The sequence below is a fragment of the Bubalus kerabau genome, chromosome 1 (genome assembly GCF_029407905.1).
Source record: "Bubalus kerabau isolate K-KA32 ecotype Philippines breed swamp buffalo chromosome 1, PCC_UOA_SB_1v2, whole genome shotgun sequence".
NCBI lineage: Eukaryota > Metazoa > Chordata > Mammalia > Artiodactyla > Bovidae > Bubalus > Bubalus kerabau.
The window spans coordinates 125901994-125921885 of record NC_073624.1 but is presented as its reverse complement, the minus strand read 5'-3'; the positions used below and the strand labels follow the sequence as shown (position 1 = coordinate 125921885).

Here is a 19892-nt window from a genome sequence, read left to right as displayed (position 1 = left end):
CGCACGGCCTCTCTCTGAGGTGTGCCACGGTCTGTGCCAGTGTGTCGATCTCGGAGCGGATGCCATCCCCTGTCCCCTGTCCTTCCTTCTCCCGTTCTCCGGCTCTCTGTCAGTCGCTCTGTGTCTCCCTGTCTCTGTCTCTCCCTCCCCGTGTGTGCCTGCGCGCTCGTGTCTGTCTGTCTGTCTGTCTGCATCTGCCTCGCGCCGCCTTGGGAGTGTGTCTCTGAACCTTCATCTCTTTCTGTCTCTGTCTCTCCTGACCCCCGGCCTCCCACGGGTGCTATGGCTGTGGCCCTGGCTGCCGCGCTTGCGCCGGCCGGCTGTCTCACGTGGCGTGGGTGCCTGCGAGTGTCTGTGTGTCTGTCCGTGTGCCTGCATGTCGCTCGTCCGCTCCCTCAGGAAGGTGCTGTGCTTGGAGGGCGGCGTGGGGGCAAGGGGGGCCTCGGTAGGGCGAAGGGGCGGGGCTGACGAGCTCTGGTTCACCGCGCTGGTGGCTCCCGGGGGCTTTGGGCACCGGGCAGGTGCCGGGCAGGATGGGCGCTCAGGGCCACGGCTGGGCTGCGCACAGGCCCGCAGGAGGCTCAGAGGACCGCGGGCCCCAGCGGGCCCCCGGGGCCACGCGGCCCTGAGCAGCGAAGCCCTTGGTGGGGGGGAGGTGGCGGAGGGGCGCGGCGGCCTCCGAGCGGGGGCGGGCCTGGAGGGTCCCAGGGTGGGAGAGCGCCCAGACCTCCGCGCCCCTCACCCCACCGCGCCCCTCACCCCACCCCAGCTCAGCCCACGCCCGACCCGCCGCAGGCATGCCGGGCCGGCTGCTCCGGGTCCAGGGTCCCGGGTCCCGGAAGCCCTGTGGTCCCCCGGGCCGGGCCGGGCCGGGCGGGTGCTGGCGGAGGGCGGCGGTGCGCGGGGCGCGGAGCGGCGTCGGCCGGCCACACGGCCGCGGGCAGTCCGGTCGCGGGTCGTGCAGCTCAAGTGCAGCGCGCGCTCCGTGGAGAGCTGCGGCCGGCTGGCCCGAGCGGCAGGTCAGAGGGAAAGGCAGGCGCAGCGCAGGGCTCTTAGGGCGCCCGGCGGCAGCCGCCCCCGTCTACGGCCATACCACCCTGAACGCGCCCGATCTCGTCTGATCTCGGAAGCTAAGCAGGGTCGGGCCTGGTTAGTACTTGGATGGGAGACCGCCTGGGAATACCGGGTGCTGTAGGCTTTTTTTTTTTTTTTGGCCTCCCCTCTCCTTTAGCGCCCGCCCCCCACCCCCGCAAGCCCCACCTGCCGCTGGCCCCTCGCACCCCACCGCGCTCAGAGCGGTCGCCTGCCTTCCAGCCCCTCGCGGGGTGGGTGGCCGGGGCCCCGACTCCCGCTGCAGACCTGGGTTGCCTCCGCGCGGCCCGCGAGCCCCTCCGCATTCGGCTTCCAGGAAACCAGAGGACCGGCGAGGGCGGGGGGTGGAGGGGGTGCTCTCTGTCTGGGGCTCCCTTGGCAGGCCTCAGGCACTTCCGGGCGGGGCCCCGGCCCCAGCCCCACCACCAGACGCATCCTCGCAGGCAGCCTCTGGGTCTCCTGCAGGCGTGCGCACAACACACTCACACAACCACAGCACTCACTCACACACACACACAACACTCACTCTCACACACACACACACACACACACACCCGCCCCCGAGAAAGGTCAAGAGCCGGAGACCACAGGTAAGGGAGACGGAGAAAGAGGGAGAGAGAGACAGACAGCAAGAGGACCACACAGACTTCCAAAGCCCCGGCCGCCACACCCTGCCCCCTCCATTCTGGGTTCCCCCCGGCCCCCAGTCGACCAGACCCCCACCGTCGCCCACCGACACACTCACACACACGCTCTCACGCGCTCAGCCTCTGGCCTGGGGGCGGGGGCTGGGTCTCGCCTTAGGTGGCCAAGCCGAAGGGGACCTTTGAGACCTCGGATGCGAGGAAGTCTTGGGGTCCCCACGGGTGATTGCCAGCCCCAGGGCACTGCGCCCAGCCGGGGCCCGCCGGCCCACGGCTGACGCCCCCTCCCTTAGGGAAGCTGCTTCTTCCGCACGGCCTCTCTCTGAGGTGTGCCACGGTCTGTGCCAGTGTGTCGATCTCGGAGCGGATGCCATCCCCTGTCCCCTGTCCTTCCTTCTCCCGTTCTCCGGCTCTCTGTCAGTCGCTCTGTGTCTCCCTGTCTCTGTCTCTCCCTCCCCGTGTGTGCCTGCGCGCTCGTGTCTGTCTGTCTGTCTGTCTGCATCTGCCTCGCGCCGCCTTGGGAGTGTGTCTCTGAACCTTCATCTCTTTCTGTCTCTGTCTCTCCTGACCCCCGGTCTCCCACGGGTGCTATGGCTGTGGCCCTGGCTGCCGCGCTTGCGCCGGCCGGCTGTCTCACGTGGCGTGGGTGCCTGCGAGTGTCTGTGTGTCTGTCCGTGTGCCTGCATGTCGCTCGTCCGCTCCCTCAGGAAGGTGCTGTGCTTGGAGGGCGGCGTGGGGGCAAGGGGGGCCTCGGTAGGGCGAAGGGGCGGGGCTGACGAGCTCTGGTTCACCGCGCTGGTGGCTCCCGGGGGCTTTGGGCACCGGGCAGGTGCCGGGCAGGATGGGCGCTCAGGGCCACGGCTGGGCTGCGCACAGGCCCGCAGGAGGCTCAGAGGACCGCGGGCCCCAGCGGGCCCCCGGGGCCACGCGGCCCTGAGCAGCGAAGCCCTTGGTGGGGGGGAGGTGGCGGAGGGGCGCGGAGGCCTCCGAGCGGGGGCGGGCCTGGAGGGTCCCAGGGTGGGAGAGCGCCCAGACCTCCGCGCCCCTCACCCCACCGCGCCCCTCACCCCACCCCAGCCCAGCCCAGCCCAGCCCACGCCCGACCCGCCGCAGGCATGCCGGGCCGGCTGCTCCGGGTCCAGGGTCCCGGGTCCCGGAAGCCCTGTGGTCCCCCGGGCCGGGCCGGGCCGGGCGGGTGCTGGCCGGGGCGGGGGGGTCTCTGTGCGGGGCGCGGAGCGGCGTCGGCCGGCCACACGGCCGCGGGCAGTCCGGTCGCGGGTCGTGCATCTCAAGTGCAGCGCGCGCTCCGAAGAGAGCTGCGGCCGGCTGGCCCGAGCGGCAGGTCAGAGGGAAAGGCAGGCGCAGCGCAGGGCTCTTAGGGCGCCCGGCGGCAGCCGCCCCCGTCTACGGCCATACCACCCTGAACGCGCCCGATCTCGTCTGATCTCGGAAGCTAAGCAGGGTCGGGCCTGGTTAGTACTTGGATGGGAGACCGCCTGGGAATACCGGGTGCTGTAGGCTTTTTTTTTTTTTTTGGCCTCCCCTCTCCTTTAGCGCCCGCCCCCCACCCCCGCAAGCCCCACCTGCCGCTGGCCCCTCGCACCCCACCGCGCTCAGAGCGGTCGCCTGCCTTCCAGCCCCTCGCGGGGTGGGTGGCCGGGGCCCCGACTCCCGCTGCAGACCTGGGTTGCCTCCGCGCGGCCCGCGAGCCCCTCCGCATTCGGCTTCCAGGAAACCAGAGGACCGGCGAGGGCGGGGGGTGGAGGGGGTGCTCTCTGTCTGGGGCTCCCTTGGCAGGCCTCAGGCACTTCCGGGCGGGGCCCCGGCCCCAGCCCCGGCCCCAGCCCCACCACCAGAGGCATCCTCGCAGGCAGCCTCTGGGTCTCCTGCAGGCGTGCGCGCAACACACTCACACACACACAACACTCACACACACACACACACACACACACACACACCCGCCCCCGAGAAAGGTCAAGAGCCGGAGACCACAGGTAAGGGAGACGGAGAAAGAGGGAGAGAGAGACAGACAGCAAGAGGACCACACAGACTTCCAAAGCCCCGGCCGCCACACCCTGCCCCCTCCATTCTGGGTTCCCCCCGGCCCCACTCGACCAGACCCCCACCGTCGCCCACCGACACTCTCACACACACACTGTCACGCACTCACCCTCTCGCCTGGGGGCGGGGCTGGGTCTCGCCGTAGGTAGCCAATCCGAAGGCGACCTTTGAGACCTAGGCTGGGAGGAAGTCTTGGGGTCCCCAGGGGTGATTGCCAGCCCCAGGGCACAGCACCCAGCCGGGGCCCGCCGGGCCCAGGCTGACGCCTCCTCCCTTGGGGAAGCTGCCTCTTTCACTAGGCTTCTCTCTGAGTTGTGTTAAGGTCTGTACTAGAGTGTTTGTCTAGGAACGAATGCCATCCTCTGTCCCCTGACTCCTGTTTCCCGTTCCTTTGTGGCTCTGTGTCTCCCTCTGTCTCTCCATCCCTGTTTTTGCTCGTCTTTTGGGCCCTAACTCGCATGTATGCCTGTGTTTCTGTCAATCTGCATCCCAATCTCAGGGTCTCAGAGTCTTTCTCTGAGCCTTGGTCTACTTCCTCTCTCTGTGTCTCCTTACTCCCGACTTCCGGTCTCTTCTGTCATGTAGTGAGAATAGGTAAAATGAGTCCAGAATTTTGGTGAGTAAAGACAACTAAGGGAAAGGCGGGAAAATAGAATAAGGAGGTCCGAGCATCAATGTGAAAACCTCAGGTAAAGCAAATAGCACTGGCTAATGCAATTTAGGTAGAACAGGCCCCCTGGGGGGGGAGACTAAACATAAATGATGATTCAAGGCGCCTTGCATCTCTGTCTGTGTCTCTTGTTTTCACCCCTGTTGGGCAGGCATGCCCATGCCTAGAGGTTTTATTTTCCTTTATTTTCTAAATAAAACTGAGCCATAACATGGAGCTGTATCATTGGTGTGTCCAAGAGGTGTAACGCTGACTCGTCGCTTCAAATTTTTGTTGTGACAAGACAGTACCGAGGAAATTACAAACTCCCCCGACATCTATACTGTCCTTTCTTGTATTTTACCTGGCTGAAACAACGTTGGCATGGGCCCTGCAAGGAAGAGGCTAAGCACAGCAGGAGCCCAACTCAGGGAGAGCTCCCCCCTGGTGGATGGTGAACGCAAAGAAAACCCAGCAGAGGGGAAGTGACAAGAAGTCCAGAGTGCTGGGAACTGAAATGGTGAAAAGCAATCTCAGCAGAAAGCTCTTTTGGAATCTGGCTCACTCTCAGATTCCAAAAGAGCTCTGGTTAAGGTCCTCACTCCTGTGGCTGGAAGGACATATGCCTAACAAAAAGCCTAATTCCTTTACAATCTCTTGTTTCTTTTTTCCTCGAACCACCCATGAACAGGCAAGCAGCAGTGTGTGCAATTGAAGGACTATGGCAGGGCCTACTCTTCAGTATGTCCCAAAGGCTCCACTATCTGCTGGGCCCCAGTAGCTGTTACCCAAGCCGGTAGGGGTTCTTCTGTCCTTAATCTTGTTTGTGCCAAGGATCAGGCCAATGAAAACTGAGCACAGGTTAGGTATTTAGCAGATTTTCCAGCAGATTATGAAGAGGATTCCTTAGCATGTTTGCCCCACTGCTTTTTCCTCCCGTTCTTCAGCTCCTCTCTCCCAGGACTTGAGCCCAGCCAAAAGCCATGATGCCTGGCTTCAGGACCTAATGGACCTCAGGCTCCGACGTCTCATTGCAAAAATTCAGTTAGAGAGACAGCCATAGGTAAAAGGGGGATTTGTCGGGATTCAGAGAAGCACACTCTGCAGGGTGTGGGCCATTGCAAAGGGCAAGTGTTTTGGCCATGGAATGTGGTATGGCTAGTTTTTGCTGGGTGAATTCATATGCTAATGAGGGGAGGGTCATTCCAACCATTGGGGAACCACCCACTCCTCTGTCTTTTGACAGTGCCCTGGAGCTGTCCTGCCACCTCTGGGTGTGTCATTTAGCTTACAGATTGGGGATCAAAGTTTAGTTGAATTTGACTTGTCATTTTAGACCCATTTGAGTTTAATCGGTTTATGTTATGCCCTTGTGCTATGTGATTCTTTCAAAATTTGTGCCCTGTGCCTCTTCCCTCCTGTTTCATGCTCTTTTCCTGAGCCCCGTCCGGGCCCACAATGTTGCCTCTACAGTCTTCTGGAGGGACAACCAGAAAATGCCGGTCCTTTGGAGGGAAATACTATATAATATCCAACCCCTCTAGGTATTCAGGCCTTCATCTTCCATGTTTCCTACATGTGCAACATCAGCATCTCTCAGTGAATCTCCTAGGGTGGGTGACAGGCACACAATGCCTGCTAGAAGTCCATCTGTTGGCATCCCTTCAAAGGCAATTGGGCTTCCAAGGATAATGTTTGCCACTTTGGGAGTTAGCCCTGCAGGCCGTTTAGGCCCAAATCCTTACCACCCTTCTCCTAAAGTTACAAACATACCCGCGGATCAAATCTCCACTCCACTTTTTTGGAACATCTGGTCTGTTGCCTCTCATCAGTTTGTGCTTAAGCCACTTACTAACTCCTACAACCAGGACCCTGCCCCCTTGTAGGCAACATTGCTCCACCCTGCTTATTATTAAAATACTCTAATGCCTCTAACAGGACCAAATAACCCACTCCTTTGTCATTACTTCTGTTATTACCTACAGTGGGTCTATGACAATGAAATGTTTACCATTGGAAACACCCTAAGCTGCTCTTAGGGAGGACTAGGGGAAGAAATCAGTGACTTACATTCCCTTAGAGCAGTAAGAGGATAAAACTTCTGACTGTTTCACCAGGTTCCCAGTCTCAGGGCATAGGGTTGGATTCTTTTACATCATGATGTCTATTCCCATCTGTGGTGAACAAACTGGCAATGAGTTAAAATTACAACCCCTTAATCCCACCCAGCCTGGTCATTTGGAGACCTTGGGGACGCCTAACTCCAGTCCAGGGCTCCCAGGAAGTCGACCTGCCTCCACCTGCCTAAGAATCTGGTCCTCGAAAGATTGTCATACCTCAAACTGCTCGGGGATCTCCCAGTCCAGGGGTCCCAGGAAGTTGACATGCCTTGACCTGCCCAGAGATTTGATCTCCAGGAAGCTGTCACGCCTCAGCTTGCCTGGGGATCTGTACCCTGACCCAGGGATGACTAGCTCTCAGGTTGCAACAGTACTGGGTAGGATAAACTTCAGAAAGACTCACCCCTAAGGAAGTCCACCCTTGGAAATAGAAGGAAGCCTATTACTTGTGGGACTGTGCCCAGTCTCAGCAATAACTCAGGAGCCCAATGAGAACCCCATTGCCTTTCTGGAAAGGCTAAAAGAGGCCCTCCAAAAGTTTATCAATCTGGACTTTAAAAGTGATTTTAAAGGACAAATTCCTGTCCCAATGCACATCAGACATCAGGATAAAGTTACAACAGCCACAGCAGCAGGACCCTGCTGCCTCTTTAGATGAGATGGTCCAGACAGCCACCAGCACCTTTTATAACAGAACAGGAGAGGGAGGCCAAGGCCCAGGAAAGGGAGAAAAGGAAAGAGACAAGGCATGCCCAGATGCTGGCTGCCCTCCAGGGAAGCCCTACGGTAAACCCCGAGTCCTTGAAATGACTAATCTGTAGACAGGTAGGGCATTGGGCCAAAGAGTGTCAAAACTGTGACAAGTTACCTAAAATGGCTTGCTACAAATGCCATCAACTGGGACACTGGGCAGCACTCTGCCCTCGGGACCCAATAGCCTCAAGGCCAAGCACCAAACCTTCCCTCAAGGCTAATAGTTCAACAGGACTGAAGCGGCCCGCTCCAGCCAGCCCCTCTGTCACAGATAACCATCACAGGGCTGGAGCCAAGGGTGCAACTGGATGTGGCAGGTAGGTCCGAGAATTTCTTGGTTGGCACAGGGGCTACCTACTCTGTCCTGACCTCCTACTCCAGAGCCCTCTCCTCCCAAACCTTTACCATTTGGGGTGCTACAGGAAAAAGAATTACAAAAAAATTCACCTGAGCACTTTGTTGCTGGGATGGACAAATATTTTCCCACCAGTTTCTAGTGGTCCCTGACTGTCCTCCCTTATTGGGAAGAAACCTCTCCCTGCCTTCGAAATCTTACAGCTATTGCAGTCCTGATACAAGATGCTTTGAAACTCTCTTTTGAGGGTAAACTAACTGTTTTTACCAGCCACCAAGTGAAACAACTCCTAAATGGGAGAGGCCATTTATGGATGTCTGATCAAAGAATCCTCAGATATCAAGTAGTGCTGATGGAAAATCCAGGCCTCATTATATGGCCTTGTGAGGTTCTTAACCCAGACACCCTCCTGCCTACCCCCGAGGGCTCTCTCCCTTTTCACTCTTGCCTAGAAACCTTGGACCACTGGACAAAACCCCGAGAGGGATTGTCAGAAGATCCTCTGGCCAATCCAGAGGAAATCTGGTAAACTGATGGAAGCAGCTTTGTCTTAGATGGAAAAAGAAGAGCTGGATATGCAGTAGTCTCCAATTTTGAGACCATAGAGGCTAAACCTTTGTGACCAGGTACTTCAGCCCAATTAGCTGTGCTCATAGCTCTGACTCGAGCTTTAGAGCTGGGAAAAGGAAAAAGAGTAGCTATTTACACTGACTCCAAGTATGCCTTTCTGATGCTACATGAACATGCTGCTATTTGGAAAGAAAGAGGCCACATGACCACCCGAGGGTCCCCAATCAAACATGGTGATCAAATCCTTAGACTCTTGGAAGCAGTCCATCTACCTGCTGAGGTTTCAGTCATGGATATGGCACAAGGGAACCAAGCAGCTGATCAGACAGCTAAGAGAGCAGTATTACAGAACAGTGACCTCATAGGGGTTGCCACCTTAGTTCCACAGACTAATTTGCCAGAAACTCCTTCATATACTGAAGGTGAGACTCTTAAAGCTAAGAGTGAGGGCTTTCAAGAAGATCATATGGGGTGGTTCTCAAAGGAGGGACTCCTTTTTCTGCCTGGGCACCTCCAATGGAAGTTGGTTAAGTCCTTACACGCCACCACTCATTTAGGGGAGAAGGCCCTCCAAAGATTACTAGAAAGTTCCTTCAGAGGAAAAGGCCTCCAAATGACTATATGGCAAGTGGTCTTCTCTTGTCCCACTTGCCAATTAAACAACCCCCAAGGATCTCAAAGATCCCAGCTGGCCCAGCCCATCCAATGGCATGGGACCAGGAGAGGACTGGCAGATGGACTTCATCCAGATGCCAGTTTCTCAAGGGTATAAATACCTATTAGTCATGATAGATACCCACTCCAGTGTTCTTGCCTGGAGAATCCCAGGGATGGGGGAGTCTGGCAGGCTGCCGTCTATGGGGTCGCACAGAGTCGGACATGACTGAAGCGACTTAGCAGCAGCAGCAGCAGTCATGATAGATACATTCACAGGATGGACTGAAGGCTTTCCCACCCGGACTGAGAAGGCTGAGGAGGTGGTAAAAAAAAAAAAAAAAAAAAAAAAAAATTGGCCCATGAAATCATCCTGAGATTTGGTCTGCCCAGGTCATTACAAAGTGACATTGGGGCATCATTTACTTCTAAGGTCACCCAAGGGGTCTCTAAAGCACTGGGCATTACTTATTATCTCCATTGTGCCCGCAGGCTTCAGTTTTCAGGAAAAGTAGAAAGAGCCAATGAATTCTTAAAATCAGCGATAAAAAAGATAACCCAGGAGACCTCCCTGGGATGGAAGGAGGCTTTACCAATAGCTCTCCTCCGCACCCGCATTGCCCCTAAGGAACAGGTTGGTCTTAGTCCTTATGAGATGCTATATGGGAGACCTTTTGTTTATATCTATGACCTCTTCCTAGATCCAGAGGCTCAGACCCTCCAGTCTTATACCATGGCCATTGGGCAACTCCAACACCATATACGCTTGGGGGGTGTCAACCAGGACTCAAAAAATTCTAAAGAGTCACCACTATATGGTCCAGGGACTCAAGCCCTACCAAAGTCTGGAAAGATGGGCCCCCAAAGGATGAACTCCAGCCCACATGGAAGGGCCCCTACCCTATAATACTTTCCATCGCCACAGCAGTCAAGGTACCAGGACACAACTCCTGGATTCACTACTCACGAGTCAAGCTGTGGAAGAAAACAGAAGAGGACACTCAATACACCTGTGAGCCCCTGGGAGATCTCAGATACCTATTCAGAACTACAAACAAGTGCCATTCTAATGAACACCCCCAATATTAAGTTTCTGGGGATAAGATTTCTCAGGACAGCTCTAAAGAGCCAACACAGCTTGGCAAGGGTTGTACTCCAGAACAGACAGGAGATAGATCTTCTGATCCCCGAACAAGGAGGGACTTGAGCCATCTTGAATGAGAAGTATTGTTTCTGGGTAAATACCTCCAGCTAAGTTAAAGAAAGTCTCATAGTCCTCTAGAAAAACATTCAGACCCCACAGGATCTCAAAGAACGAGCTGGAGATTTCTCTGCGTGGCTACAATCTCTCTTTGGGGGATCTTCTTGGTGATGGGAATCTGGAGTTGGCTGATGCCCTACTAGTCTTTGTTATCACCATATTGATGCTGCTTATGATTGCTCTGTGTATTATCAATTGTCTAACCCATTTTGTCCCTGCCCAGGTCAACAAGCTACAACATGCAGTGCCAGTTCAACAAGGATATATAAAACTATAGCCGACCACAGAAAATATCACTCAGCCTTAGATCAATATTGCTATAAGGACTCTGAGGCCTGAGACTGGCAAGAGGGGGAGGCCTAATGCCCCTCACCACCCCAGTTCAGCAGCAAGTAGCCAGAAAGACCTCGACACCCCTATTCCCAAAGAATTGGGCCTCCCATCTCTTGAGGGGGGAATGTTAGGTATTTAGAATAGGAAAAAAGAGTACAGAATGGTGGTGGCTAAAAGACAAGGAAGGGAAAAGCCATGAAAACAGAACAAAGGAAGGGCCGAGGACCAGAGTGAGAACCTCAGGTAGAACAAACAGCATTCAAGGCTAGCCCAATTCACATAGGGCAGGCCCAGGGGGAGGAGAAAAACATATAAAAAGAGGAGTCAGAGGGCCAGGGGTCTCTCTCGCCTCTTCATGTCTTTTGGGTCAGCATGCCCTCACGCTTCAGGGATGTATTTTCCTTTGTTTTCTAATTAAAACTGAGGTGTAACACGGAGCTGTAACACTGGTCTGTCCGAGAGCTTTAACACTGGCCCATCCAAGGGCTGTAACGCTGGTCTGTCGCTTCAAAGTTTTGTTGTGACGAGACAGAACTGAGGAAATCACACACTCCCCCAACACCTCCTCTGGCCCCGGCCTCTCACACGTGCTGTGGTTGGCTGTCTTGCACTGGCTGTGGCTTCCTGGAGCTGCTCCTTAAGTTGCTGGCCTGCTCTCCTTAGTGAACTTTCAAGTGCTTGAGTAAAGGGCCTGCTGACGACTTGGGGCCAGATCCTTTGCTTGTTGGTTGGCTTAGGGGCCGGGTGCCTTGGTAGGGCATAGGGGTGAGGCGGATGACCTTAAGTGACTCTTCTGTTGGCTCCTGCTATTGCAGGACATGATGGGCGGTCATGATTCTGGCTGGGGTGCCCTTAGTTTGTTAGAAGGCACAAAAGACCGAGGGCCCTGGCCTGTGTAACCAGACACCTTAGGAGACAGCTTCCCCAAAGCAGGGTTCTACATCGCGACCTGGCATGGATGGATCTAGAGAGGTGGGAGAGCACAGAGATGTTTGCATCTGCCCCCCCGCCTGTCTGGCAATACTGTAATATCTCTGGTTGTGGGGACTGGGGAAGCCTTTTAGCAGCCTTGTTGGAGGTGGAATGGGGGTTGCAGGGCTGATCTGTAATTAGGCCTTTTGTATAGCCACGGCTGCTAGGCTCCGCTTAAGCTTTGGCATAGTTACTGCCACAAGTCAGCTGTGAGTCTTCACTGGATCATGTCTTTATTTTTTTTGTCCTGGAAAATTGTTTTGCAGAAAGGAAAGGAGAAAACCCTTACCATTACTCAGCTGATTTCATGAAATGTAGCCAATGGAATGCATTTTCTGAAGATCTCTTAACTTGAAAAATATATTCTTTAACTGACAGGTAGATATCGTCCATTTGTGATTTACATAGTCTAGAAATATCAAAATGTGATTAAAAGAATTTTCAAATATGTGGAGTGCATTTTAGGTATTAATATTTTAAAATGTCTTCTATGATTAGAAAGGAAAAATAACTTTGGACTTGATTTCTTAAACTCAGAGCTTTCCTAATTCAAATTCTTCTGCATTGGACTTAGGGCATTATTTTGATGCTGAACAGCACTAGATGGGAAGAATCAGAGGAATCTTCATTCAGTTGCAGCAGCTGCCTTCTCAGGAACCTGGGGTAGTTGCAGGAGAAGAGTGGTCTACTGGCAATGACTGCTGTGGAATCAGGTGGATGTGACACGGAGTGTATCCCAGCTGTATAATAGCTCTGTGGGCTTTTCAACAATTTATTAATACTTCTCTCGGCACCTTTATATAAAGGTTTGTTTAGGTATGATGTTAGTAATTGAAAAAACAGTGATTGTGTGTTTTCTACCTATATCCATGCCCTTTGCAATGTGATTTTACAGCTGGTTCTGTAAAAAGTGAAACCAAAAATGGAGAGACAGAAATCTGTCCCTTCAACCTTGGGTTGAGGCTGGTCTCATGTGTTTTGGCCAGAAAAATGCAGTAGGTATGACCCTGACAGCTTTGGGCCTAGGCTGGAAAGATCTTGAATGTTTTGCTTTTTCTCTGGATCCCTGCTCTCCATGAAAACAAGCCCATATGAGCTTGCTGGATGACATCCGGGTGCCCAGGTGGCACCCAGCTCAACCCTAAAAGTAGAGCACCCTAGTCAACTAGCAGCAGACCACACACTCACCTTGGTGTCCAGGTGAAATGAACGAATGGCTCAGCTGAGCTAAGCTCACTGTGCTGACCATGAGTTCAACCATGAGCTAGCTAGGTTTTGGGGTGGTTTATCATGCAACAGTAACCAATTAACATGCACACCCGTTCCAAGCTGGATGCCAGGTCCAGTGGCTAAGATTCCTAGCTCCCAATGTTAGGGGCCTGAGTTCGATTCCTGATCAGGAAACTAGATCCCACATGCCCCAACTAAATAAATAAATTAAAAAAATACTCCTCCATCTATGTACGTCCATGTATTGACACAGCCCACAGGAGGGGCACTGTTAATGTGTTTGTGGATTTCCATACCAGTCACAGGAAGAATGGTGGAGAAAAGGAGGGACAAAGCAGTCTGGCTCCGAGTCCTCACCAGAACTTCTGGGATCACAAGTCCTTGCACAGGGTAGGTCATATATTCTTCCTGGCTGTTAACTTCCCCTGCTGCAGCTGCTGCTGCCAGTTTGCACCCCGTGCTATTGCAGGTAGTTGTGATCTTGTCCGCCAACACCAGCGCACTTGTGCCGGCAGCATGGCTGTGTGATGGGGAGGACCGTGAAGGCAAAGCCAGGCTGAGGAGGGGGGAGGCCTCTGCTACCCGCTTCTGCATCAGCTCCATTTCCAGGCACTGCCCTCCTTCCCTGCTGCTCCCACTCATAAGGAGGCACTCAAGAGCTTCAACCCACAGGACCTGGGCATTCAGGGAGCTTCCCAGTCAGAGAACTTTCTCGTTTCACCTTCACTGCATATATCGGATTAGGAAATATTGGTAAGCACAGACATTTATAGGTACTCTGTTTGTGTTTGGGACTTGCACCCTGACCCAGAAATTAATTTATTTAAAAAAAATATGGAAAAAAATTTGAGGAGTTGAATCATTAAATTCCCTACTTCTCTTATTTCTAACTTTATTGCATTATGACTTGGAAATGTAATGTGTAAAATTCATGTCCTTTTTACTAAGTATATCCTTTTGTTTACAGGATATGCATTTATTTATTAGCAAAACTGTTGGCTCAGTTTTTTTAAAAATTCATTTTGTTACCACAATCTTTTGGGTTTCTACATACAGGTCAGTTATGTTTCCAGTTTTGAGTGCTTAAAAAAAAACACACACAAAAACATTCTGGCCCTTCATATTCTCTCTTAGACTTTTCCTCTAGAGTCTGTGATCTAATACCTTTTTTTGTCAATTAAGACTGCTTTGGCAGGCTTCCTTGGTGACTCAGACAGTAAAGAACCTGCCTGCAATGCGGTAGATCCGGGTTCCAGCCCTGCGTTTGGAAGATTCTCCTGGAGAAGGCACTGGCTACCCACTCCAGTATTGCCTGGAGAATTCCACGGACAGAGGAGCACGGCGGGCTACAGTCCATGGGGTCGCAAAGGACACGACTGAGAGCCACTAATACTTTCACTTTCAGGTCTAGATGCCCAGCCGGGTCCAGAGGGAAGATTTACGGCAGTCCAGAGGGAAAGAGAAAAAGGTGGCCTTCAAAAGGCAATTCCAGGTCCCTAGGTACCAGGTACTCTATTTCTGTTTTAAACAGGACTTACTGTTTCAGACACCCAGCGTGGGGCTTCAACGAGTTCTCCGTAAAGATCTGAGTAACCACAGAGGCTCCCCACGCCAGCCTCACTGCACTTGGCGGCGGAGAGGGGACCAAAGGAGAAGGCACTGCCCGAGGAGTAGGCAGAGCGGCAGCTGAGCTAGCCGAGCTCCAGGAACCCCAGGCTGTGCTGTGCTGGCTGCCGGAAGTGCAAGCCGCTCGCTGGTCAGCGAGAAATCCAGTCTCACCACCAGCATCTCGTGGAGACGTACCTGTCTGCAGGGTGACTCCAACCACCCTGAGCTCGCCGCCTCGCTTTGTCTCCGCAGGCAGGAGATGCTGGGGAAGAAAATGCACTCTTCTTTGCGTGGCAGGACCTCCCTCGGCCCAGGCTGAGGGAAGGCGCGGGGACCTCGCTGCGCATTCTGGGAGCGGTGGTCTCAGCTGCTGCAGCCCGTGGCTTGCAGGGCTGTAGAACTACAATTCCCGGTTGCACAGCGTAGGGCGTGGGGGTGGTGCCCAGCCTTCCGCGCTCACAGAGGGGGCAGGGCAGGAGGCGGGGCTGTCGCCGCGCATTTTAGGAGCTGTGGTGTCTTAGCCAGCTGTAGCAGGTGCCTGGAGAAGGCAATGGCACCCCACTCCAGTACTCTTGCCTGGAAAATCCCATGGATGGAGAAGTCTGGTGGGCTGCAGTCCAGGGGGTCGCTAAGAGTCGGTCACGACTGAGCGACTTCCCTTTCACTTTTCACTTTCATGCATTGGAGAAGGAAATGGCAACCCACTCCAGTGTTTTTGCCTGGAGAATCCCAGGGACGGCAGAGCCTGGTGGGCTGCCGTGTCTGGGGTCACACAGAGTCGGACACGACTGAAGCGACTAGCAGCAGCAGCAGCAGCGGCAGCAGCAGGTGCCTTGGGGAGGTTGTTTAGTCACTCAGTCCTGTCCGACTCTTTGTGACCCCATAGGCTGCGGCACGCCAGGCTTCCCTGTCCTTCACTATCTCCTGGAGTCTCAAACTCACGTCCGTTCAATCAGTGATGCCGTCCAACCATCTCATTCTCTGTTGTCCCGTTCTCCTCCTGCCCTCAATCTTTCCATGCATCAGGGTCTTTTTCAATGAGTTGGTACTTCCGATTAGGTGGTCAAAGTATTGGAGCTTCAGCTACAGCATAGGTCCTTCCAATGAATATTCAGGATTGATTTCCTTTAGGATTGATTGATTTGATCTCCTTGCTGTCCAAGGGACTCTGGAGGGTCTTCTCCAGCACCACAATTCAAAAGCATCAGTTCTTTGGCACTCAGCCTTCTATATGGTCGCAACTCTCACATCCATACATGACTACTGGAAAAACCATAGGTTTGACTATATGGACCTTTGTTGGTAATGTCCCTGTTTTTTTATACGCTGTCTAGCTTTGTCATTGCTTTTCTTCCAAGGAGCAAGCGTCTTTTAATTTTATGGCTGCAGTCACCATCTGAAGTGATTTTGGAGTCCAAGAAAATAAAGTCTGTCAGTGTTTCCATTGATTCCCTATCTATTTGCCATGAAGTGAGGGGACTGGATGCCATTATCTTCATTTTTTGAATGTTGAGTTTTAAGCCAGCTTTTCCACTCTCCTCTTTCAGCTTCATCAAGAGGCTCTCTAGTTCTTCTTCATTTTCTGCCATAAGGGTGATGTCATCTGCATATCTGAGGTTAATGATATTTCTCCCAGCAGTCATGATTCCAGCTTGAGCTTCATCCAGCCTGGCATTCACATGATGTACTCTGCATATAAATTAAATAACAGAGTGACAACATACAGCCTTAATGTAGTCCTTTCCAAATTTTGAACCAGTCCATTGTTCCACGTCTGGTTCTGACTGTTGCTTCTTGTCTTGCATACAGGTTTCTCAAGAGGCAGGTACGGTGGTCTGGTATTTCCATCGCTTTAAGAATTTGCCATAATTTGTTGTGGTCCACACAGTCAAAGCTTTTATCACAGTCCATGAAGCAGAAGTAGATGTTTTTCTGCAATGAGAAGCTAACAGGCAGGAAGGCAGGGGATCTCCAAATGGGGGAAATAGGCTGCAAGTGTCAGACTTTTTTTTTTTTTATCTCTCTCTTAAGCGGCAGGAGTAAACAAACAAGTGTTAGATTTTTTCCCCCCTTCTCTATACAAGTTTAAAAAGAGACTTCTTTTAAAATTCTGTGTTGCCATGATGATACCTGGCTGCACCTGAACTTAACTTTTCTCAAACCTTGTGCTAACCAATGCATTTTTCTTATGGAAATATTTGTCTTGAGGTATGCTAGTGAAATATGTATTTACTCTAGACTCTGTCTTCAAGTCAGTTCTGCCTAAGACTCAGAACCAACTTGACAAACCAGTATGTTTTACTCATACATCATTCTCCTAATCAATGTTAATGAAACTCTATATTTTCTTGGAAACCTGCCTTTCTTCAAGATTCATGTCAACCATTTTATGGCCTGGGATGACTCACCTGGTGCCAATGTTATCTCAAAATGCATATTGTGGGTGAGGGGCCTGGTGACACTCTGAGTTTTGAGATATCTCCTTTCTATAACTAACAGCAAGCTAGTAACTCTATAACATCTGGCTAAAGACTAGCAGGGGGGCACTCTTTCTGCCCCGTTCTGATGTCTATGTCAGAAGCTTTCTCTATCTCTTTTATACTTAAATAAAACTTTACTACACAAAAGCTCTGAGTGATCAAGCCTCATCACTTGCCCTAGATTGAATTCTTCTCCTCCAGAGGCCAAGAATCCCAGCATCTTTCATGGTTCACCAACAACCTTTCAGTTCCCTTTCTTTTTCTATGATCCAACAGATTTTGTTGGCAATTTGATCTCTGATTCCTCTGCCTTTTCTAAATCCAGCTTGTACATCTGGAAGTTCTCAGTTCACATACTGTTGAAGCCTAGCTTGAAGAATTTTGAGCATTACCTTGCTAGCATGTGAAATGAGTGCAATTGTGCAGTAGACTGAACATCCTTTGACATTGCTCCTCGTTGGGATTAGAATGAAAACTGACCTTTTCCAGTTCTGTGGCCACTGCTGAGTTTTCCAAATTTGCTGGCATATTGAGTGCAACACTTTCACAGTATCATCTTTTAGATTTGAAATAGCTTAGCTAGAATTCCATCACCTCCACTAGTAATGCGTCCTAAGGCTCACTTGACTTCACACTCCAGGATGTCTGTCTCTAGATGAGTGATAACACCATCGTGGTTATCTGGGTCATTAAGATGTTTTTTGAATAGTTCATCTGTGTATTCTTGCCACCTTTTCTTTATATCTTCTGCTTCTGTTATGTACATACCATTTCTGTCCTTTATTGTGCCCATCTTTGCATGAAAATTCCCTTTGTGTCTTCAATTTTCTTGAAGAGATCTCTAGTCTTTCCCATTCTATTGTTTTCTTCTATTTCTTTGCATTTATCACTGAGGAAGTCTTTCTTATCTCTCCTTGCTTTTCTTTGTAACTATGCATTGAGATGGGTATCTCTTTTCTTTTCTCCTTTGCCTTTTGCTTCTCTTCTTTTCTCAACTATTTGTGAGGCCTCCTCAGGCAGCCATTTTTTCTTTCTGCATTTCACTTTCTTGGTGGTGGTTTTTTCCACTGCCTCCTGTACAAATGATATGAACTTCCATCCATAGTTCTTCAGGCACTCTATCATATCTAATCCCTTGAATCTATTTGTCACTTTCACTGTATAATCACAAGTGATTTTATTTAGATCATACCTGAATGGCCTAGTGATCTTCCCTACTCTCTTCAATTTAAGTCTGAATTTTGCAATAAGGAGTTCATGATCTGAGCCACAGTCAGCTCCCAGTCTTGTGGGGCTGCTTGACTGCCATTTCCAGAATGTGCAGGGCTGGGAGCAGTTCCCGGCCTTCCAGCGCACAACAACAGGCGGGGCTGTGGGCTCCATATCGCAGTTGGAGGCTGGGGTGCCTGCAGAATCCGGTCTTACCTATTACTCCCCATCCTCCCCTGTGAAACGAGGTGCCGGGAGAAGAAGGGACTTAGAGGGGTGTAAAGGCTGTGATTTGCAGCCTGCAGCCTGCAGCCTGCCCTGCGCATCTCGGTTTTGTCCCAAATCAGATCTTGGCCTTCCTGCTGCCGCCCGTCTTTGAAGCTTTGTTCATTCTCCTGTCTGTGTGCCCAGTCCAGGCCCATAATACTATGCTTTTCTTTTCTAAACTGTTTATGGTAACTGGTTTGATATCTAAGAAACTATCTTTTGCTCGCTGACCTCTTCCTCCACCCTAAGTGCGCCCGTTTGGGGAGAAGGTCATCACAGTGGCCCTGTTCGAAAGCACAACTAAAGAGCAGGAGAGGAGTGTGGACGGGGGCTTCGCGAAATACCACCCGAAAGACACACCGAGGGCCTTTTTCGGAAATTTGGAAGTTGAGCCATTTAGTCTGCTGAGACATGAGTCGCCTCAGTTCCCAAGCAAGTATCTAGTAGGCCGTTGTCAGCAACCCATTTAAGTGGTGAGGTCTCAAAAAAAAAAAAAAAAGAAAGAAAGAAAGAAAAAGAAAAGAGAGAAAAAAAAATCAGCCTTAAGATGTTAATGGTTTAAGGGTTTTGTTTTGCTCTTTATTTTCTAATGCTCTAAGCTGATCCTGTCAGGCCGACTGGCCAGGTTCTCGGAGGCGCCGGTGGTGACCCCGGCGCTCAGGAGCAGGCTGGCGCCACTGAGGCGGCGGCTGCAGGGCGCACGCGCAGCAGCGTCTGAGTCACAGCGAGTGTAGCAGCTCTGCTTTGGGTGGAAAGCTCGTCAGAGGCGGCAGTTAGGGCTGTGTGCCTTCACTTTCCCATTCTGGTCTGTTGAACTTTTCTGTCTAGAAAATGGAAATATCTGGGAGCACTTCTGCTTCCAGGTAATCTGTTAGTCACGGATGTCTCTAAATTCCTTATGCTGCAAGGGACAGTTCTTTGGCTCCAGCATAGCACCAGGATAAACAAATCAAGGGATATTCAGCTGTACATATTTACTTAAAAATTTGAGTACTGAAAGGAACAGGACATAAAATATGGGTATATCTTGTTTTATTGTTTTTCAGTGATTGTGCTTTGCAGATACTGAGTTGTTTTCTTTTTCTTTTCTTTTCTTTTTTTTTACATATTGAAGGTTTGTGGCAACTCTTGTCAGATGATGGTTAGCATCTTTTAGCAATGAAGTATTTTTAAATTAAAATGTACATGTTTTGTTTTCAGCCTTCTTTACATTCTGACAAGATGAGATGCAATGGGTCCATCTTGTGTATTTCCTGCTGTTTTGCTGAAAGTTTTCACTTTTGTCTCAGCTTCAAAGGATTTGTTAACAAAATAAGCCACTCATTATATACAACTACACAATACAGATATTTACTAGAGAATTATCTAGCTTACTTTCAACATACTAACATTAAAAGAAAAGAGAAAATTCAGAGAATGCATCACCAAATTGGGTTTTGACCAACATCCAGACTTAAACAGCTCTGGGAAGTCCCGTTTCACAGCGCATCTGGAGTCCCGGCTGGGAAAGGGTCCCAGGCAGCACATCCGTTCCATGGGTGAGACTTCAAAGATTGGAGTTCTGGGTTCCCACTTATAATCCCAGGATGGTCGCAAGCGGATATCAGCAATCTGTGCCCAAATTGCAGCTCTGG

At 51.5% G+C, this 19892-nt stretch overlaps 2 non-coding genes across 2 annotated transcripts; both read left to right on the top strand.

Annotated features, from left to right (window-relative positions):
- The first annotated feature begins 1079 nt into the window (after nt 1–1079).
- On the top strand, nt 1080–1198 carry LOC129642643 (5S ribosomal RNA). The gene has a single exon (XR_008709896.1). It is a non-coding gene; the product is annotated as a 5S ribosomal RNA (ribosomal RNA).
- A 1940-nt stretch (nt 1199–3138) lies between these two features.
- Nucleotides 3139–3257, top strand: LOC129642526 (5S ribosomal RNA). The gene has a single exon (XR_008709793.1). It is a non-coding gene; the product is annotated as a 5S ribosomal RNA (ribosomal RNA).
- Nucleotides 3258–19892: the final 16635 nt, after the last annotated feature.